The sequence below is a fragment of the Procambarus clarkii genome, chromosome 53, assembly GCF_040958095.1.
Source record: "Procambarus clarkii isolate CNS0578487 chromosome 53, FALCON_Pclarkii_2.0, whole genome shotgun sequence".
NCBI classification, from domain to species: Eukaryota; Metazoa; Arthropoda; class Malacostraca; order Decapoda; family Cambaridae; genus Procambarus; species Procambarus clarkii.
Genome location: NC_091202.1, coordinates 6,437,157 through 6,460,511, shown reverse-complemented (window position 1 = coordinate 6,460,511; position 23,355 = coordinate 6,437,157). Strand labels below are relative to the sequence as shown.

Genomic DNA, 23,355 nt, shown 5'->3' with positions numbered 1-23,355 from the left:
ATATATATATATAATATATATATATATATATAAATATATATATATATATATAAATATATATATATATATATAAATATATATATATATATATATAAATATATATATACCTAGTAGCCAGAACTCACTTCTCAGCCTACTATGCAAGGCCCGATTTGCCTAATAAGCCAAGTTTTCCTGAATTAATATATTTTCTCTAATTTTTTTCTCATGAGATGATAAAGCTACCCATTTCATTATGTATGAGAACAATTTTTTTTTATTGGAGTTAAAATTAACATAGATATATGACCGAACCTAACGAACCCTACCTAACCTAACCTATCTTTATAGGTTAGGTTAGGTAGCCGAAAAAGTTAAGTTAGGTTAGGTAGGTTAGGTAGTCGAAAAACAATTAATTCATGAAAACTTGGCTTATTAGGCAAATCGGGCCTTACATAGTTGGCTGAGAAGTGAGTTCTGGCTACTAGGTACGATATATATATATATATATAAATATATATATATATATAAATATATATATATATATAAATATATATAAATATAAATATATATAAATATATATATATATAAATATATATATATATATATATATATATATATAAATATATATATATATATATATATATATATATATATATATATATATATATATATATATATATATATATATATATATATGCGAACAAGCCTGAATGGTCCCCAGGACAATATGCAACTGAAAACTCACACCCCAGAAGTGACTCGAACCCATACTCCCAGATGCCACGCAACTGGTATGTACAAGACGCCTTAATCCACTTGACCATCACGACCGGACATAATGAAGTGATAGCCGAGGCTATTTGAACCACCCCACCGCCGGCACTCGGATAGTAATCTTGGGCATAGCATTTTACCAAATCACCTCATTCTTTGGGGCACACGTGAGGAACACAAATGCGAACAAGCCTGAATGGTCCCCAGGACAATATGCAACTGAAAACTCACACCCCAGAAGTGACTCGAACCCATACTCCCAGATGCCACGCAACTGGTATGTACAAGACGCCTTAATCCACTTGACCATCACGACCGGACATAATGAGGTGATAGCCGAGGCTATTTGAACCACCCCACCGCCGGCACTCGGATAGTAATCTTGGGCATAGCATTTTACCAAATCACCTCATTCTTTGGGGCACACGTGAGGAACACAAATGCGAACAAGCCTGAATGGTCCCCAGGACAATATGCAACTGAAAACTCAATTGGATTAATTGGATGAAAATTGGATTAAGGCGTCTTGTACATACCAGTTGCGTGGCATCTGGGAGTATGGGTTCGAGTCACTTCTGGGGTGTGAGTTTTCAGTTGCATATTGTCCTGGGGACCATTCAGGCTTGTTCGCATTTGTGTTCCTCACGTGTGCCCCAAAGAATGAGGTGATTTGGTAAAATGCTATGCCCAAGATTACTATCCGAGTGCCGGCGGTGGGGTGGTTCAAATAGCCTCGGCTATCACCTCATTATGTCCGGTCGTGATGGTCAAGTGGATTAAGGCGTCTTGTACATACCAGTTGCGTGGCATCTGGGAGTATGGGTTCGAGTCACTTCTGGGGTGTGAGTTTTCAGTTATATATATATATAAATATATATATATAAATATATATATATATATATATATATAGTGTTATTGTGTTATTTACTGTGAGGTGATTGATATATATTGACCTATGTTCTAGGGGTTATTGAGAGCATTGGGGTCATTTGCAACAGGAAGTAAGTAAGTGTGTGCAGTATCCTAATGTTTGGAAATTAGAGTACTTGCCGTGTGTGTTATTGCAAAGGGGTTGTTATTTGATGGTGATTGTTGCTAGTGTTGAGCATCACTGTATGTGATTGCAGTTCAGTAAAGTCATTGTGGGGCAGTGTTCTAGAGGGGTTCATGTCCTGTAGGTTATTTTACTAGGTTCTGCAGTATTGTCATTGCAACCGGATTGTAATAAATCACTGTGATTTGTTAGTGTGATTTGTCTTTGTCGTGGGGGAACTCGGCTGTAGACGAGTACTTGGATACACATATATTCTCCTGGTTATCTGGTAGGACATCGAAGTCCAGCATTCAGTGAGGTGATTGCGAGGCAATTAATATAACGTAACCAAGGGAACGCCCATTGCTTTAAGAGAATTTGTTCTTTGACAATTTGAGTAACGTAGAATACGTTTGGGTTAATTTACGTTCCTGCAAGCAGCTACGGTAGTCTCGAGGAGCCTAACCATCAGCCAGATAAGAATTAGAGTATTGTCTGTCGTAATTAACGGTCAGTGGGCCGGGTAATTGACGTGTTTCAGGAAGTCAAAGTAATTAACCTCGATACTTGTTTGATCGACTCACACGAAGGCTACATTGTTCCATTAACGTAACGTCGTTATCGGCCCGGAAGTACCGGCACTTGATTGACTCGTGGGAGGAGTAGCATCATTTTAGAATAACGTAAACGTGGGGCTAATTACTGTTATTAGCCACCTGAATTGGTCTGAGTATGGAAGGCTTAGACGGAATTCATACCTTAATGTAAATTGCTGAGCCAGTGTGAAAGGTTGCGTATTTTAATTGATTAATTATTGATCTTGAGGACAGTAATTACTCTAAAGGTAATCACGAGTGATTACCGTTCTCTTAGCACTTTGGACATTGCAAATCAGAGTTTACCATCGCTGAGTGATTAACCGATTAACGTAAATTAACGTAACTAGTAAAGAGATTAATCAGCTGTCTGGTAGTACAGGGATTAATGGGATTTTCTCACTGAATGCTCGACGGGTAGAGTGTTGTGTAATTTCCGCGTTACTAGTGACAGTTGTAAGAGTTATTAATTAACGTAAATGTTATTGTGTTATTAACGTAAATCAATTGTTATTGATTGTTGATCGTCCGTGGGACGGAGTGTTAACGTAAGGATTAATTTGAGGAAGGGTGCTGGAGTTGCCAGTGAACCCATTAGTTATTGTTGTCATTGAAAGACTACTGATTTGATTGCATTGCAACCGCTGTTGCAGGAGTAGACTGCACTGAGGCGTAGAACAGTTACGAGGTTACTGGAGACGTGTTTCAGAACCTACTGTGTCATTTGTTGTAATTGTGTTTATAGATCTGTTAGTTCTTGTTTCTTGTTGATTCCTCTGTGTTCACGCTTATGTTCGAGTTAGTTCATTATGCAGTCCGAGGGGCTGGTGTCTAGCTGTCATTGATAGTGTCACAGGAAGGATTTCGAGTAACGTCATTGACATTTCTTTTTGTTTTGTTGTAGTAGTTAGTACTTTAGTTTATTCACTAAGTTGTTATGGTTAACACTGTCTTTTCGTTACACCCCACACATTATTATTATGCAAATGTTCTTCACACTCGACTAATAAAATTGAGACTAATTTTCTGAGCTTTGGATCAAATATACAACACCACACAACAATAAATTATTGTTGAGAGAGCCCGTGACCTACTCGTTAGATTCGCTTCGGCGATTGGCGAAGGTCAGCGGCCTAGTGGGGGGGATTTCAATTTCTTCATTGGGGTCTCGGCGTTTGCTCGCGCCTAGTCAATTGTTCATACATGGTCCCAAAGTGAGGAATGAGCTGTTTACTACACAGGTGTGTTAGCTAAGCAAGTCCTTCCTCAGGCGACCTAGTTGAATATCACGACAGGAATAAAGGGTAAAGAATAATGAAAGTTCTTAGAAATTTTCAGAGTTAAAATTCCTTATACCAATTTCAATTTATTCCAAAACTTCTCACAAGTTACAAACTCAAACTCTCACATTGGTCTTCTGTTACTGGTAACACGCTGCGTGCTCTTAAGGGTAGCCTCCCCGTGGCCTTCCTCCTACCACCGTAACTGGCATTGGGAAACGGCTCTGGTGAGGTTACGTATTAGTCATATCTGTTTAACTCGCGGGCACTTAGAGTTAAACGGGTGCGGCCGCCCTGTTCCTTATTTGGCCGAATTGCATTGTCCCTCTTACAGTCGTGCATATCCTTGTTGAATGTCTTGACTTCTAGAATGTGCATGCGTCTTGCTTCCCGACTTTCGCTCGCGGAACCTGCCCCCTCAATAGAATCCTTGGTGAATCAGATGTTTTTGATGTTCACCTCATGCGCTTTTGTTCTCGTATTGGCATCCTTAGTGATATTTAACGCCTTTTGAATATTCCACACTTTTGACGGTGCTACATAGCTTTTCCAGCATGGTGTCTTCTTTTGATAATTACTGGCTCACTTTATCGAAACCCCCCATACAGAGCATGAACTGCATCAAAATATGCTGACCATAGTGTCACTTGACCACAATCTTTTCCCTAAAGATGTCAATACATTCCAGCGATGAGTAGAACCAGCACAAAATTAATACATTTGCAGAACGGACAAAGAATTTGACAGTCTGTAGACCACACTGTAGTCTGTAGAGTCTGTAGAGCAAGCAACACTGCTCACATCCAAAGCTAGGGTGGCACCGTTAAAGAAATGGTCATTGCCACAATAAGAATTAACCGCCGTACTGGTAGGAGGTAGATTGGCTCATTACTTGACCAAAACATTAAATAACCTCCACTTTACAGAAACAGTTGTATGGTCAGATAATGAGGCAATCTTACAGTGGGTGAGAAATGCTAATAAAGAAATTCTTTATGTAGGTAAACGTTAGGGAAATTAACTACGGTCAGCAGAGTACAAACTGAGGTCTGTACTCACTAAAGTAAATAAAGCTGTTTATATCAATAGAGGCTGACCTTAATATCATCACTTAAATTTGAAGGTGAGCTCATGAGTCTTCAGTGGAAAACCAGTGGACAGTAGTCTAATCAGTTATAAGTCACAATGAACAAAGCTACTGATTGCACTGCAGCTTCAGATTCATTTTTGATTTTAATGATTGAACACTGTGAGATTTTTTCTATGCCTACCTCCCTTAGGAGGTGGACCTCAAGTTTAAAGAACTGCACACGGCAGATAAGCATGAGTACAAAAGAAAAAGGAAAAGCGGGAGCAAACCGCCAGGCCTTCACCACTAGGGTGAAAACCTGTCCACACAGGCCGCTGGTTCCTCCTAGTTAAACAGGACGTTAAAACTAATAAAGGGTAACCGACGGGTTCTCACAATCAAATATTTATATTTGATGTGGTGCTATGAATTGGAATTCGAATTCCCAAGAACAGCTGTCATTACAAAAGATCACATCAATATCAATCGTATAAAGCAGAACATGGGTGGAAAAGAATGGTTGAAGGGTTGACATCAAAGACCGTTTTCTATAAAATTAATAATTTATTAATAACAAGAGACTATACTACTACAACATCGAGTTTACGTTACGTTAATGTCCATCCAGTGGCACGATACCAAACAGCTAAATAGCAACCCTTGCTGTGCGGCTGCACACTGAACTAACCTGAACACAGGTGTGCCCACTGACGACGCAATATTGCAAATAAAAAAAAATCACAGATTAAGTTACACCACAGAGTGATTCGTTACGTTATTGTCTATAAAGTGGCACTTGCAACACAGCTATTCAACAGCCCCTCGCACTGCGGGCTGATTACATGAACTAATTGAACAATGATGGATGCCCACTGATGACAGAAGCTTGCAATCAATATTGTCACGGCTTCACGGTGAACAGATACTATAATCACAATCTTACGGGTCCTCCAGCCCTACAGTAGAGACCCACGTAAGTAGGCGGGTAGTCCAACAGTGACCCCCCCTATCACAACCTAATGTGAACACTCTTTGCAAATCCCTGCAAGAAGTTGCACTGTAACTAGTAAACAAAGCCAGGCAAGGTGGGATTCTGAGACACAGCTACAGTAATCCCTAAGTTACTTTACTCTCGTCACCAAACGATAAAGAAAAGAAATTGCCTTAATCATTTAAACAAATTATTGTGATTAATTACGTTAATTGACTGATCACAGCAGTCAGCAACAAAGTACTATGTTAATCACAAACACTTGTCTCTCTTAGACAACAACATGATGGTACTCTACGTTAATCATCAACACTTGTCTCCCTTAACACAAGTCATCTTGTTAACAATAACTCAAAGTCTCTCTTATATTACATCACACTTAACTCCTTGCAAGTATTCAGTGAGTAATTCCTAATCAATGTCAAACGGACCACTAATTAAATCCCCATCAAGTTGTGTTAACTAAGCCTACCACTAACTTGGTAGCTTCTCAACAGTCTGTCAAAATTTACTTTAATGAGTGTTAATTACCCTAATTAACCCCGAGCAATTAATTAACTGTCACCAGGACCGATAATTAATCATACATAAATACGTCTCACTCTGCACTGCCAAAGCAGGTCTCATCAAACACTGTGAATTCACGGGCGAGGAGCTAATTACTCCACTAATTAACATGAGTGCATCTTAATCCACTGTCATCAGACAGGATATGGTTACTATAACGAGTTATGCTAGCTCCATGACCTCGCTTTACTGAGTCATTAAGACCCCTGACATTAATTACTCCACTAATTAACATGAGCCAACAATTGCTATACCCTAGAAAGGTAATTAGTCTCGAGCAAATTACGTTAACACAAATACTGACAGACTCTGACAGTTCCTCTTCCACAATGTGAATTCATGATGAGAGTGCTAATTACATAATTAGCTAGAGTGGTCAATTAGTTGTCACACGGACAATTAATTGCACCGGAAACGTATCTCAACTAGCTCAACACTGTTCTCCTTTAACAGCTCTCACACTCAAGGAATGTGCAACCCCTTATAAAGTTAATTCCCATTAATTAACTCACTGAATCCTTAAGTCGTCAACACAACTTAAAGAATACAAAGTAACCCCAGGTTACATTGGTCACACTTACCATGGCATGCATAACAGTATATATGCACAGCCCACAGACAGTTGCAGCTTCTGCAGTATGCTAATTACTGTACCCACACAGTAATGACACACGGTTTGGCAACAACAAAAGTATACTTACAATACTGCCCCCTCTAACCTTGCAACAGTTGCAAGAGACTACTGTGTGCAATCACTACTACTTCAGCAAGACAATTTACGTTAATATAAAACACTGTCGCTACACGGACAGCTGGCAATAATTTTCCTAATTAAGCTACATTAATCAATTGCTTGCTCTCATTAAGTACTGTGAATTCCCCTGAATAATCAAAGGGACCCCTTAAATCCTCAACACAGCTCCTAGGGGCAGTAATATTACGTATACCTGGTTACAACACTACCCAAACCTACAACATAATGATGCCGTCAGCATACCTCACATGCTAATAACATCATTAGAAAATCAGTCGGCAATCACATCTGCTGACTCACCACACAACACCGTACATCTATATACATGCAAATGAAAACACATGGAAATGGCATTCTCTTAATCAATGTAAATTATATCACTAGATAAATTATACATAATTATACAGACCTCAGGGTATCCCCTGACAACCCTGCAACACTGGCATGCCTACCTCTGCAATGATATAATTAACATTAATCTAGACTGAACATTATATAGAATCAACAGAACTGGATCCCTTACATGGTAAATCTCTACACTGACCGGTTACATACTCGAGTCAGTCTACACACAACATATAAGTATATACATCTGCATGTGTGGTACCGTGTACAACATCCATCTCCAGGTACATCACAACCAGTCACCTGGACGTCAGTACAGACAGCTGTCTCTCAGTTGCATCCCTTGCCTGGCAGGCGCTATGGGACAACACAGCTGTTACCGGAATTAACAACAGTCCTGAGACACTGTAACAATTATTATTGTACTCTCATTTCATTCATTTCCCCGGTCACTACCTCACTGGCTGCAGAACACCTAGCTCGCTCTACGTGCGTCAACTAGGTTTGGCCCTAGGGTGTCCAGGGCAGGTGGCCAAGTATGGCCCAAGGGGGTGGCCAAGGCATGTGGCTACCGTGTGGCCCTAAGGGGTGGCCACGGAGTAGTGCGGGGCGTCGCAGCGCTCACCCGGGATGAGCTGGCGCGCGGGGTGGCCAGGGTAACGCAGGGTGGCGTGCGGGGTGGTGTGTGGTGGCACGGGGTGGCATGCACATGGGGCTTGCCTCAGGCTGGTTGGCTGGCGCCCACAGCATACGCAACGTGGATGGGAGAGCACCCACACCCACAACATACCAGAGCATGCCTCGCTCGTACACCGGGGGTGATAATGGCCGTCGTCACCACATGGCGACCACCACAAGGTGGTCGCCATGTTGGTTGAATTCCACCGCAAGGTGGAATTCAAACTCCAACAGGAGCCTGTAATATCACCACAATTACACTAGGAGGCCCTACCCTTATTCCACCAATTGTCCGTTAACATAGACAGGATACTCGAACCCAATGTGAGAAACCATCTTATACACCATGAGGAACCATCTGATACACCAGCTGCCTCATGGGTGAACACTGTCTCTTAGATTTTCACTTGTTCCTTCCGTACTTCTTGGCCCCATTTCACGCAAATTGGCCCTTGACACAACCCATAATAGCAGGAGTGCTATGCACGATGAGTAATACGGATGACACAGCAATTAACGGTGGTGGAGGTGGCAGCAGCCACCCCCACCCAGAGTCACCTTCTCTTCAGCTCACCGCCCAGCTCAGACTGAAGATTTTGGCGGCATAGGGGAACTCAAATGCCCATTTCCCCCCCTACCTTGTCTTGACCAATCAGCACAAAGCTGGCACAACCCCTCATGCCGCTTCCAATTACAGCCGTTCGCGCCTAAAACTCGCCACGAGGCTGAGGTGCCTAGACGAATCACAGACGCCCTCACAATAAGGCGTGACGTCATGGGACAAGGAGGGGGAGGCCTATGAGTCTGGCGCCATACCTCACATGGTGGGGAAGGCGACGTTCACCCCTCTGTCCCCCACCTCTAAAACCGTTGGCGAGTCAAGTACCCTCTCATACCACTCACTCTAATCTTATTTTCCCAGAAAACAGACTAAATTCTGTAACAATCTCTACAGAGCAGTCACAGACCTCTGGCTAGTCTTAAACGATGGTCCTTAGCATAAGCTTTCATTCAACACCACACAAGTGCATGTAGTTTGAAAACTTCTTGTCTAGAGTCCTAAAGTGAATTTAGCCTAATCTAGAAAACTAGAAAAACTAGCTGAGGGAATTTTCATTCCCTCACACTACCTCCCACTAAAGAATATATTTTCCTGGAAGGAAAATACATTCAAAACACCAGCTAGCTTTTCTGCACACACCTGCTCAAGTGTGCTAGCTAAACAAGGGTTGTAGTGTGAAACTCTGTTTTCTATACATCTTTGGCCTGAGGGTCTCTGTACACTACCACCGGGTCACCATTGGTGGTGCTGCCTGGTCTTGGAGTGGCAACATGTTCGGCTCCAGCACTGATCCTGGCCGGTTTAACACCTCGCAACCATTTCCATCACTGAACCTCCCATTTCCGTCCTCGGTCTGTGTCATACTGGACACATGTGCCACACACTGGTGTGGCCTTACCGGTGAAGCACTTCTTACCTCCCCGCAGCCTATAAAGAACTTACTGTCTGCTTTCACCTGACATTGCAACAAGTTGACAGGATCATTCTCCCTGTCCAACTGTCAAACTCAAGCCGGTCTTGCTTTACCGACTAAACTATCTGGGAGAAAATCTCTTCTACAATTACCTACTCTCACCCTACTGAGCTTGGGATCTCTCCCTTGCTTTTCCTAGGTCTCGCTACTCTATCAAAGACTCGAGCGAAACTTTTGACATCTGTCAAACACCCTTGTCCGTTTCTACCTGGACATAACTTGATCCATTGGAATGAGATCAGCATTCCCTCTGCAGATCTACTATAACCCTTTACCAAGGCAATCCTTAAAGAAAAAATCATTATGCTGCTGGGGATCTGAACCATGGAAAATCACCAGCCCAAAATGACCTTTGCCATCTTGCATTGGCAGCCCTTCTTCAGAAGGCGATCGATGTATGCATCCATCAAATCGTCTTTCTCAGTGCTGCCAAGCTAGGCATCTTTACCTTCATACCTTGTCACCAGGTTAAGTGCACTAGGGTGGGTTTGGCTTCCCTTCCCTGTGTGAGATTTCCCCCTTGCAATCTGCACTTGAGCCAGAACTGACTTGCTGCGATCTCACCATCAGGCTCGAACTCGGCCTTGCTGTCACCTGAAAATGGGAGCCTCTGCTCAACCTCTCAAGTGACTACAGTGAATTCTTCCTGGGGTTGTACAGTCCCCACTCTGGCAAGAAATTCCATCACCTGTCTGTCTATCTACCGACGAATTACTCCCCTTTCTAAAGAAGTAAACTCGGTCCTCAGCTGGCGGCGCGACCTCCCACTAAGATCCAAAGGTGTAATAACAACTACACTCCTATGACTCCCTTGACAACTGCATTGTCGTCCAACGGCACGCTTGAGGTCACTTCTAGAAGTTTCGTCTACCCTAAGGTAGATGGTGTCTTGCACCTCAGGCAGATCCTGAGTGCACCTTTGCAACCACTGTTGCACGTTGGCTTGGTGTCCTCGACACCTGCTGCTGCTGACACCTCTCATCGACGAGTGAGTCAATGTCCACTGGCTAGCAGCCGTGGAAAGCCAGACAGATTTCCCCATATCTACCATGAAATACCTCTTTCATACAGTGTGTGTGGTGTGTGTGTACCTAAGTGTGACAATCATGCACAAAACATACCTCCAACAATACTGTTCCACAATGTTCTGCAACGATATATTTCATGTTATTTTAAAATCAATGAGACTGAACTTCATGGGCTCGAACCCAAGTTGCATAGCCCCACGTTAGGCGCCAGATGTGAGATTTTTTTCTATGCCTACCTCCCTTAGGAGGTGGACCTCAAGTTTAAAGAACTGCACACGGCAGATAAGCATGAGTCCAATAGAAAAAGGAAAAGCGGGAGCAAACCGCCAGGCTTCCACCACTAGGGTGAAAACCTGTCCACATAGGCAGCTGGATCCTCCTAGTTAAACAGGACGTTAAAACTAATAAAGGGTAACCGACGGGTTCTCACAATCAAATTACTATATTTGATGTGGTGCTATGAATTTGAATTCGAATTCCCAAGAACAGCTGTCATTACAAAAGATCACATCAACATCAATCGTATAAAGCAGAACATGGGTGGAAAAGAATGGTTGAAGGGCTGACATCAAAGACCATTTTCTATAAAATAAATAATTTAGTAATAAACTACAACATCAAATTTACGTTATGTTAATGTCCATCCAGTGGCACTATACCAAATAGCTAAATAGCAACCCTTGCTGTGTGGCTGCACACTGAACTAACCTGAACACAGGTATGCCCACTGACGACGCAATATTGCAAATAAAAATAAATCACTTATTAAGTTACACCACAGAGTGATTCGTTACGTTATTGTCTATAAAGTGGCACTTGCAACATGGCTATTTAACAGCCCCTCGCACTGCGGGCTGATTACATGAACTAACTGAACAATGATGGATGCCCACTGATGACACAAGCTTGCAATCAATATTGTAACGGCTTCACGGTGAACAGATACTATAATCACAATCTTACGGGTCCTCCAGCCCTACAGGAGAGACCCTCGTAACTAGGCGGGTAATCCAACAGTGACCCCCCCTATCACAACCTAATGTGAACACTCTTTGCAACTCCCTGCAAGAAGTTGCACTGTAACCAGCAAACAAAGCCAGGCAAGGTGGGATTCTGAGACACAGATCCAGTAATCCCTAAGTTACTTTACTCTCGTCATCAGACGATACGAAGCTTTAGTCATTAATGTTTTTCCTGCCCGAAACGCTTTGCGTAATAGTGGCTTTAGGCTTGTATGTACTAGCTCTATCTATAAAGCCAACAAACTTTGTAAAATCTCGTTATGTATGTACCTTACCTAAATAAAAATTATTATAATTATATAAACAAAAGAAATTGCCTTAATCAATTAAAAAATTGATTGTGATTAATTACGTTAATTGACTGATCACAGCAGTCAGCAACAAAGTACTACGTTAATCACAAGCACTTGTCTCTCTTAGACAACAACATGATGGTACTCTACGTTAATCATCAACACTTGTCTCCCTTAATACAAGTCATCTTGTTAATAATAACTCAAAGTCTCTCTTACATTACATCACACTTGACTCCTTGCATTTATTCAGTGAGTAATTCCTAATTAATGTCAAACGGACCACTAATTAAATCCCCATCGAGTTACGTTAACTAAGCTTACCACTAACTTGGTAGTTTCTCAACAATCTATGTCAAAATTTACTTTAATGAGTGTTAATTACCCTAATTAACCCCAACAAATTAATTAACTGTCACCAGGACCGATAATCATACATCATTTTCATTCCCTCACAAACACTCAGTCCTCTGAGTTAAATAGAACTTAGGTAGGTTAGAAATTTAGTATCATTAGGGAACAAGTAGCCCCTATAACAAAATTAACCTAAACCCTGGGGTTATTGTTTTGGTAGACAGTGACAGACCATGTTCATAGAGGCCTATAGGTAGAATAGTTTCAGAGTGGCTCATAGGTAGAATAGTTTCTATACATCCAGACACCAGGGTATCTTGAGAATAGTGAAAGTCAAGTGCCGAGGCACCACTATTCTTAAAACTTTAGAAAAACTAGTTCTTCTGTACTTAGCAGGAAATGAGGTCACTCAATGATCCAACACACCTTCAACTCCAGAAATGAACATCCATCCGGAAAGGACTGCAGCACAACACTACAAAATTAAACTTAACCAGTACTATAACTCCGAATAAATTCAGTGATACCTGAGTTAGCAGGCGAGTGAAATCGCTTATAGACATCCAACACCTGCCAAAAAAAATAAAATCTGCTATCAGAACAACAGCAAACTCTGTTTTCAGACAACACACCCCATCTGTGACATTACCCATGATAGATGCCGCTTGTCTCTAGATGAGGGGAGCTGAGGGGGAGTGGGGCGGGGGAGGGGAAAATATAACCCAAACACCTACTGGAAATACTCTTCAGTTAGCCACTGAAAGGTGGACAGTACACACCTTCTGTAGACTTTGAAAAACGATTAAGGCTAATGGACCACATCCGTCCTGGTCTGTCACCTATACCCCCCCCCCCCCGTGCATTGTTACATAAGACAGACCTTCTTCCAAGAAAATAATGGCCATCAAAAACCGCAAACACATTCCACCCTCGCTTCTCAACCACAATGACCCTCCAACCCTCTCCCGCCAAGGGGAAGCTCCCCGCACCCCTCCCCCATCCCATCAACATATCCACCTATGTTGGAACCCCCTCACACCCTCTACATAGCATTACTTAGACTCGTCTATTAATCAACTATTATCTACACACACAGGATTAACTGTACGTCAAACACTCATACATATTCATCTACTCTTCTACCCCCTATTTTACTCTTCTACTCCTATTTCGTACTCTACTACATACACCACATACCACACATATTCTTCTATCCCCCCCCCCGCAACATGATCCCCATCATTCCCAACCGTGTAACTAAACACCGGACGCTCACACGCGTCCAACACGCGCCAACATCCAGGAAAATTCCCTTACAACACTATGTGGTTACATACCTTTGCCCCATCTGGACAGCATACTTATCCTCCCCTCCCCTCCCCTCCTACCTACATGACACACATTTTACCCTCTGCGACCCACAACGTCCCCATTTTACCCCCAGTGATGCAACCCGTCCCATTCTACGGACTCCCACACCACTTTTGACTATGACCAAGTTCGATCCCTGAGGTTCTCCTCAGGTTTGAGACGGTTGTAGTCCTCAACTTCATATCCATAAACATGCTAAACATACACTCACTCACTCACTCACATTATGTTGTGCTATTTACATGTACTAAACCTTGTTGCTAAATGGTGCTAAAACCTTTTTGCAAATCCTGATCTGAAACTCTTCTTTGACAGATGTAATTGAACCATGATCATCACACCAGAAATAAATCTCTTTGATATCCTCAGAGTCAAACTAAATCTGTGCAAACACTCTATGCAAATAAAGAGACCTAGTCTATGGAACTCACTCACTAACGAAAAAGGATGTCCAACCTATGCCTTATACAAAAGTAAAACCAAAAAGTATCTAATTTCATCCTCATATTTTCCTACTGAGTGCTTCAAACTCGCACTGTATTTTGTGCTACCTACTTCCCCAATATTTGTGCCTAAGACATGCAACTTCACCATTGTAATCACTGCCATCAACTTATATCATAGTAGGTTTTTTAATGCAAAATTTGCTACAATGTACCTATTAACCACTGTGCTGCACGGCCTCTAAATATGGCACCCCTCCCCCCCCCCCCTTCCCTGAGCATAGGAAATAAATTTTCAGGATTTTTGTTTGTTTGTTTGAATATGTTAAATACCTTTCCCCTGATTACAGAAATGTAAAAATAAACTCAAAATTGTACTTACTTTGGCGGCAATGGGGTCCGGAAAATGGCGTGTGACATCTCGATTGGCTGGTCACCGTGGCGTAGACTCCGGGGGCCAGTCACGCTACGTTCAAGATGCGCGAGTTGCCCCAAATATATTTTAGTTCATTTTTTGCGTCCAGTGCCATATACATTTGCTTTGTTTTTTCTGGCCAATCTTATGTAAAATGAACACGTAAATAATATTATGGCAGTAGAACATCCGTTCTGTGCGAAGACACTGTTACATGCATCACAAATGCGTTCACATATCTTGCGCATATTTCCAATGTATCATGCTCATTTATGTATATTTACAAACTATTTACACACTTTACAGTATCACACACTATATATTCACCATCAACACACTCAGAACTCCGTGAGTGTGTGATATGCTGCGAAACAGCCGACGGCACATAGTGGAACTTTGCACTCAACGCACCAGGTGCTGATGCATCTTCGCTTTTGTTCTATACATTGAGTGTTCTTACACACAACACAGGCACGTTTACCCTTTTTTCTGTGATGCTGTGCCTAGCATGTATTCGAGCATGTGGACACCGAACATCTCGTTACCCCCTCAGTCTGTCTGGAATTGCGTGTGGCATTGTTGCTGGCATCCCATGCTGTGCAACAGAGTCCTCCTTCCCATACTTTATGAGCAGTTGTGAAATTACAGCAACACTGAATGTCCGTATTGGCGGTATCCTGCCGTTGTTGTTGTTTTAGATTCAGCTTCTAGGAACAAAAGTTCCAAGGAGCACGGGTTATGGTGAGCCCGTAGTGTACTTACCTGGCACAGAAGCGGGGCATGGTCACCTGTCTGATTTTACTAGATACTCATTGAAGCAGTTCAGCACTGCAATATCAATGAGGTGGAAATAAAACTTTTTCGTCTACTTCACAGACTTACGCACTCACTAGACGGCACCGAGAATCATGTCACATTTATCTACTAGGTGCATGTTCACTTTGTACTCTGACACAATCGGGTTTATACATTGGGAAATGTGTTTGAAAGTGTACTTTGCCACTGTCCAACATGGCACCGGTGTGAATTGTTGTCAGCATATTCACCTCGCGTCTGTCCCTCCACCACACTGATAGCATATTGTCATACTTGCACAGCTGGCCATCACCCACTGCAATATCTATCCCAAACACTGGCATTTTCCTCCTGTGGGCCTTCACAGTGCCACATACGCCGGTGTTGTGGTCAAGGAGGTATCTGGTCAACGTGGGGCTGGTATAGTAGTTGTCAGTGTACAGTATATGCCCGTTGTTCAGCAACAGTTCCAAGAGGGTTTTGACGACACTGCTGGAGAACCTGTGTGAATCTTGAGCTGGTATGTCGACGTCTGTACCCGAATAGAGTATCAAGTCGATGACAATACCAGTCTCGCAGTCGCACAGCACGAAAAACTTTATTCCAAATCGGTGCCGCTTTGATGGGATGTACTGCTTGAATGCCCGTCCCCCCCATGAACAGTACTAACGATTCGTCAATCGCCACATTCTGTCCTGGTACAAAATAGCCTTGCCTCTCATGTCTCTTGCGTCTCATGTCACTGAAAACTTTCCGTACCTTCCATAGTCTGTCGTGTCTGTCCTCATTTGCATTATTTTCAAAGTGCAGGCATCTGAGAAGCAACAGGAACCTATCACGTTGTGCCTGTTGAACACTGGGGATGGAACAAAGCTGTTTTTGCTCCAATAATCCTGGATGACGTGTTTCTCAGAGTGTTTCATCATCATGCTCTATTCGAGAAACACGAACATTTCGTCAATTGTGGTGTCCTTCCATAGTATCAGGCGAGAGGCAGATAAAATGCCGGCGTCTATGAGGTTGTGAGGGTACCTGTTCATCTGTCACAAGATGGGTCATGAATTCATTATCAAAATATGCCAGGAAATAGTCTATTTCAGCCATATCGTAACCTGTATACGGGAATAATGGTGTCACATTAACATCGGTATCATCAAAAGTTAGTATTTGGGGAACAAATCTGGCACAATCCTCCCACACAAGTACACCCGGAGATTTGGTTTTGGCGCCAACACCCCGGCCAACACCACCACGAGTACCAAAAACATGGCTCCGTCGTTTTGTGTTAGAGCTGCGTGTAGGTATGGAAGGAGATGAGGCTGTTTTTCGAATCGTAGGCCTACCACGAGCACCTGATGTAGAAGCAACACTGTCGTCATTGTCCTCTGGCAACCCGTTCTCGCAAATTTAATAAGTCAATATTGACTTATTAGTTGCGTGCATAGGTGACATACTAAACATAATAGTTTCCCTTGAAAAGCTTCATAGAAAACACCGACCTTACCTAACCTACTTAGTATGTTAAAATAAGCATCTTATAGCTTCGTAATTACAATTGTTACTTAACCTATTATAGGTATAGGTTAGGTAATAATTGTAATTACGAAGCAATAAGATGCTTATCTTAACATACTAAGTAGGTTAGGTAAGGTCGGTGTTTTCTATGAAGCTTTTCAAGGGAAACTATTATGTTTAGTATGTCACCTATGCATGCAACTAATAAGTCAATATTGACTTAATAAATTTGCGAGAACGGGTTGCCTCTGGCTGCGTGACATGCTACCGCTTGTTGCGGTGTTTTGCTGGGGCAGCAAACCCCACCTAGTAACACCCTCACTGCTCGTACTCGGGTCGTCAACACTACTTGTATCGGAGCCTATGTCACTGAAGCCCGAGAATGGTCCATCACAAGTACTATCACTGAATAAAGTTGCATCAGAAGAGACACATGGGGGTGGTGATTCTAACGGTGTTGACCCAGGGAGGCGAGGCTGTCCGGGCTAGGCGCGTGTACTGTACACACTCACAACATCATCCACCTCAGTCTCTCCCTTACTCGTATCGTATCAGACCTCTGTGTAAGGTCTTTCTCTGGATCATAGTCTAGGTCATCATCCATGGCACCATCATCATACAAAATGTCGTGTATTTCCTCCTCAGAGAGTCGTTTTCCATGTCCGTGGCTGACCATGGAGCGAGAGCTTGTAGACGATATGTCAGACATGGTTACTGCTTTGAAGCTGAGGCTCCCCACGGCCCTGGGGCATGCTGGGATATTTTTCAAAATGGTAGACGAACACTGGGGCCCCTAGGCATCCAGTTTGTACCTGCGTCACTGCATGCTAGTTTTTAATGGTACACTATACCTATAAGATCCCGAAGGCGCGGTGCACCCCCCCCCCCCCCCCTCCTCCCCATGGAGCACCTGCAGGCGCGTTGCGTAGTTCAGTTGTTAATAATCTTCAAATTTTACAACAATATACCTTCCAATATTCTTCAAATTTTCCTATAATGTACTTAGTAATGTTCTTCAAATTTTGCTACAAATTACCTTCTTATAATTATCTTTTAAATTAAGGACTTGACCAAAATGCTATGCATGTTAGTTTCTTTGTAAGAATGTAAAAAACATCAATGTTATGTTCTCTCACAAACCCAATGTATATATTGATAAGTAAAAAAATTGATTTGGATATGATATAGGTATGGATTAATATCATCAATATAAGTTTACAAATATTTGTAAGGTTATCGGATTTGATTTGTGGACCTCTCAGTTTAATCCCTATTTTTCCTGAGGAATGAGTCAATAGCTTTGAGACCATTCACATACAGATCAGACAGAATTTTTCTACCATGATCAGTTGTACTGATTGCATATAAGCACCCAACTGAACAAGAGTTTCAACCACCTGGTAGGGTTGAAGTCCTGAATTTGTCAGAAACCCTGAAAAACTTAATTTGACCTTCATTAAAGGTTTAAGTTAAAAATCTTCTACTTATTTTTTCACAAACGTCTTCTGAGAACCTTGATCAAACAACCCTCGGGAATGGATCTAGGCCCCTTTGTTAATTAAAGTAAATGGAGCAGTGGGTATTAGCTTATTGCTCAGTTGTATTGGACAATTGCTAAGACATTAGCAGTCCTGAAATATTTTGCAGTATTGCACTGTGATGAAAGTTTAATCTTCCTCTGGTTTTGGTTTTAACGATTTGTGGTTGGAGACTTTGCACCTTTTTGGAGTCTGTGTGATGTTGATCCTTGTTGCACTTTGTAAAGATGTGTAATTGGGTTTCACGTGGATTCTGGTAATGTACTCATAAGCACCTTGTGCATCTTTGCAGTTCTTTTCGCCGTTTAACATGAGTAGTATGATCAGGGTATGTCAAGCATTGCTAGATAGTATCTTAGCAGAATAAACACTTCTGCCAGCCTGAAGCACCTATTGGGTGCACCACCTTGGGTGATGCTCAGATTACAGGCTTCGAAGGAGACACTGAGAAGGTACCTATAATGCTAGATTTCCATTTTGGAGTGATGTGTTTTAATTTTAGGTTAGTTCTTTGTGCACATTTAGGTTTGTTTTAGTGCACTTAATCTAAGTTTATTTGTTGAGGTTTAAGTTTATTGTGAGTTCGTTGTCGGCTGACAACTGTAAATAAACCTTTAGATATTTTTTGTAATGGTAATATGTTTTTTGTGATAGTGTGTACACAATTAGTTTTGTTTATCACAAGGTAACGTTCTTTGAATAATCACCCTCACACACCGTAATGCACCCTTACACACCGTTATACACCCTCACACCACCATACACACTCACCATCCTACATCCTTAACCCTTCAGTTCCACAACACATCATATGATGGGTTGAGTGACTTGCTATAAATTGCGCATCACATCATATGATGTATTGGAGTACTAAGCAAGATTCAAACGGCCTGTGTATACATGGGGTTCACCACACCTTCATCAGTGCTCTTGTAAACAGACGCCATTTTTTTTAAATCGTGGGCTAAATTCCCGGGTGTGAGGGCCTCAGTATTGAGTGAGCTACCAAGCCTGATGCATGCAGCATGAGCTCACAGCACTGCTGTTCAGCTTGTGACCACAGCATCGCCTAAAAATGCCATAATATACATGTTCATGCTATTATTCAGCGATGATATTATTACAGAAGACCCCTGACTGTGATAAAAATGACCAGGATTCTGATCATATCAGGATTGTTGTGATAATTAGCGCTGTAGTGGGAGGAGTAATCTTGGTGGTGAGGGAGGTAGCATTGTCTGCTGACTCTGTGTGACCACCTTTTACTGTCTGGACTCACTATACCAGCTTAGTTGCTCGCTATGGTAAACAAAACATGCAGATACTTATATATAACGTCTGCATATAAAAGCAAAAAACCGTATGGTGGGAGGAGAATGGTGGCGAGTCAGGTGAGGTGAGGGAGGGAGAGAGAGGCAGCCAGTGGCGGGCTGCCACTGCCGGGCTGCCACTGCCACTCAGCATGCCAACTTAGTGGTTCGTTATGACACGAATATAGATACTTATATGTAACGTCTGTATATAGTGAATAAAAGCAAAAACAGTATGGTGGGAGGAGAATGTGGGCGAGTGAGGTGTTGAGGGAGTGAGTGGCAGCGAGTGGCTGGCTGGTGTGTGGCGGTCCTATCTTGAGGTTATCTTGAGATGATTTCGGGGCTTTTAGTGTCCCCGCGGCCCGGTCCTCGACCAAGCCTCCACCCCCAGGAAGCAGCCCGTGACAGCTGACTAACACCCAGGTACCTATTTACTGCTAGGTAACAGGGGCATAGGGTGAAAGAAACTCTGCCCATTGTTTCTCGCCGGCGCCTGGGATCGAACCCATGACTACAGGATCACAAATCCAGCGTGCTATCCGCTCGGCCGACCGGCTCCCGTCCTGCTACTCTGCCAACTCAAGCACTTCTCTTGCTCAGTTCATTACTTACAACTTGCGTTTCCAACTATTCGTCGCTGCCAGGACAATTCAGCTCTAACAGTGATTCCCTCGTTGGCCTAACTATGTGCCTACATTAAATCCTAAGATCTTGGTGCCCCGAGCCCATCCGCCCCGGATGTAAATGCTCCACCAGAGACCCCAAGACTCAACAACCACGCATACTCTTCTCTCCTGCTACACCGAGCTCATCCGCGCACAGCCTGCTTCTTTTGGTACCGGACTACATGCTCCACAGGGAACAGTATCCTCGTTTTTGTTGTTGTATTTCTTTTCTTTCATACTCTGGCAGGAGGAGTTCTGTACCGAGTAAGTTATGCAAATACTATTCTCTCTCCAAACTCATTAGCTTAATGAGAGTAGCACAACTCTCATTAACACTTATGGCGAAACTCACACCTTTTCCCTAATTACAGTTAACATTCCTTCCAACCAATTGGAGGACGATGAGGTAAGGTGTAGTCCAATCATATAAGCAATCGAGAAGCAAGTAACCAGCAGTATAATTTCCCTAGTGATTCAGTTAACTTCACTACAGACACTTCGGAGTTACCACACGTCACCAGTGGGGTCCCGCAGGGTTCAGTCCTTGGACCCATACTTTTTCTTGTATATGTAAATGATCTTCCAGATGGTATAGAATCAGTCCTCTCATTGTTTGCTGATGATGCAAAAATTATGAGGAGGATTAAGACGGAGGAAGACAGTATGAGACTACAAAATTCTCATTAGCCCTCACGAGTGTGAGGCGGGAAATTTTATTTATTTAATTTATTCAGTGACTATTCACCAATATGTTTGTTGGTTTTAATATATGCCGTAGCATTAAGGCAATTTTGGTAAATTATAACTAATACAATGAGATTTAAGTCTTAGCCTTAATATACCGCAAGCTGGAACTCGTTAGAGATTCATCCTGAGTCGCCTATAAAGAGAAGTTCACTCTGGGAAACTCCATTAAGATATTTATTTAGATGAGGCTGTTGATTATTTTCCACAAGTATTGAATGGTACCAAAGAGAAAGGATTGGTGCTGAAGAACACTTAGATAAGAATGTCATTGTGCAAATATGTGTAGTGATGAGAATATTATGGAGAATGAAGATCTAAGTCATATAAGTGGGAGGGAGGGAGGGAAATATCAAGTGAAAGCGCCAAGCCATTATGACTATATAACATTGGGAAGGGGTCAGGATAAGGATTTGGGATTCGATGGGGTGGGAAGGAATGGTGCCCAACCACTTGGACGGTCGGGGATATAAGTGGGAATAAGAACTAACCCTTTAAACCCTTATTTGAAGGCTAAGAGGTCTCCCTATCACAGGTCATTGGAAAATTTACACATTTTCCGTTTTCCATGAAACTATCCAACAATTAATGTACATCAAGGTTTCCAATAATTTATTGGTGAAAAAGGAAAAACATAGCATTAGAATGTTGTCCAAATCATCCCAACATTCCCAATTCTAATAAATAATCTATTCTTATGCAGTGAGTGTGCTAACTATTACACCTAGAATTGATTAATTGGTTGAAGCTCATTTTGCAAGACAGTTGATGTATGAATATATAGGAAAAAATATAATCACATGGTAACATTCCATTGACAACTCTCCTCCTGATTTGAATTTATTTTGATGATTACAGATAGCAATTTAGATCAGCAGCACGGCCCAGTAAATACAGGTGAAGATAAACACGACCAGAGGCACCAAAATCCGACGTACTACACACAAGAGACTCTCGGGTGAGATCTTGATGCCTCGTTTCTGATGTAATGGACCTGTACGCAAAATAGCGTCTTTCTCCAAACACTCCACGATGACGTGAACCATGATAATCAAAAAAAGAAGAAGGGTGCAGAAGAAGAACCAGACGTCAATCATCTTGACATAAGCTGTCTGGGGAAGCCTTGATGACGTCTGGTTGAAGAATGTGTAGAGCACAAGGAGGGTCGTCAAACTCACACCAAGACGTACCTGTCAAAACATCAACGTTTTCTTATTATTGTATACATTTATATACCCGTGACTCCCACTCAATAAGCTGTAACAATTTAAAATTAGCTCACTTCAACCCTAACACCACACTAAACAGACAATCACACCGACTTTCTTATTCCTAGGCTCCCATATTTCACTAAATTTTAACAATGATTTGACCTCTCCTCCATTTCTCCACGAATTTGTTTTTTTCATGCAGGCAATTTTTAGTCATTCAATTTAAATTCACTTATTATACATACTCATATGCTAAACACACTTTTCGTCATTTCCATAGTTCATTTCTAGATTCTAGACATTCCTTTAAAATTTGCTTCCCACATTCTGGTCCCTATGGTTTGATTAAGTGTTGTGCTTAATGTTTATCATCGTCTGGAGGGTTATTAAAGTACCACAATTGCTTACTGACAAACAAGCAGGTATACTTTAGTTCTGAATATTGTCAAGCATTAAAGTGAACTTTCAAATGTATATAAACTGGGAAGATTGGCACACTTCTTAATGTACATATTCCTTCAAACCTGTCTTCGGGAAATCATAATACTTATGTCACATAATGCTTATAGTGCCTATGTTGCTAATGTTCACAGTTTTCCTGTGGTAGTTAGTTATTACCTATCACTAGGCACCAACCCTTCCTCACGTACCATAGTCCCATAGTACCCCCGTCCCATTGCCATACACAGCACAATAGTCGGTTTGCTCCAATTTAAATAATAATTGTACTTTTTCAGGCCCAATTTTGATGTGAAATTTGCGTACTATTTTCCATGATGCAATTTTAATATTATGGATCAGATACATCCTATTGATGGCTCGTAGTTCAGTTTTGAGAAATCTTGATAGTTTTCAATAAATTATAATAAGCGCCATATAAATTATTAAATATAATACTTAAAAAGGCTTAAGGAAAATCAAGATCTGTCTTCAGAGTCGGCCTTCTTGAACAGAACATAAGATCTCTTAACGACACAGTTGCAAACTTAGAACCCACAGCAACCATTAAGAAATAGGAAGAAATGTTACAAAAGTTTGAGAATC

General features: G+C 41.9%; 1 long non-coding RNA gene across 1 annotated transcript in view; it reads left to right on the top strand.

The window, feature by feature from the left end:
- LOC138352340 (uncharacterized) overlaps nucleotides 1-23,143 on the top strand; it is a 43,987-nt gene extending 20,844 nt beyond the window's left edge. The window contains exon 2 of the long non-coding RNA XR_011222759.1: nucleotides 21,959-23,143. This is a non-coding gene — a long non-coding RNA (uncharacterized lncRNA). The remainder of the gene's footprint in view (nucleotides 1-21,958) is intronic.
- The last annotated feature ends 212 nt before the right edge of the window (nucleotides 23,144-23,355 follow it).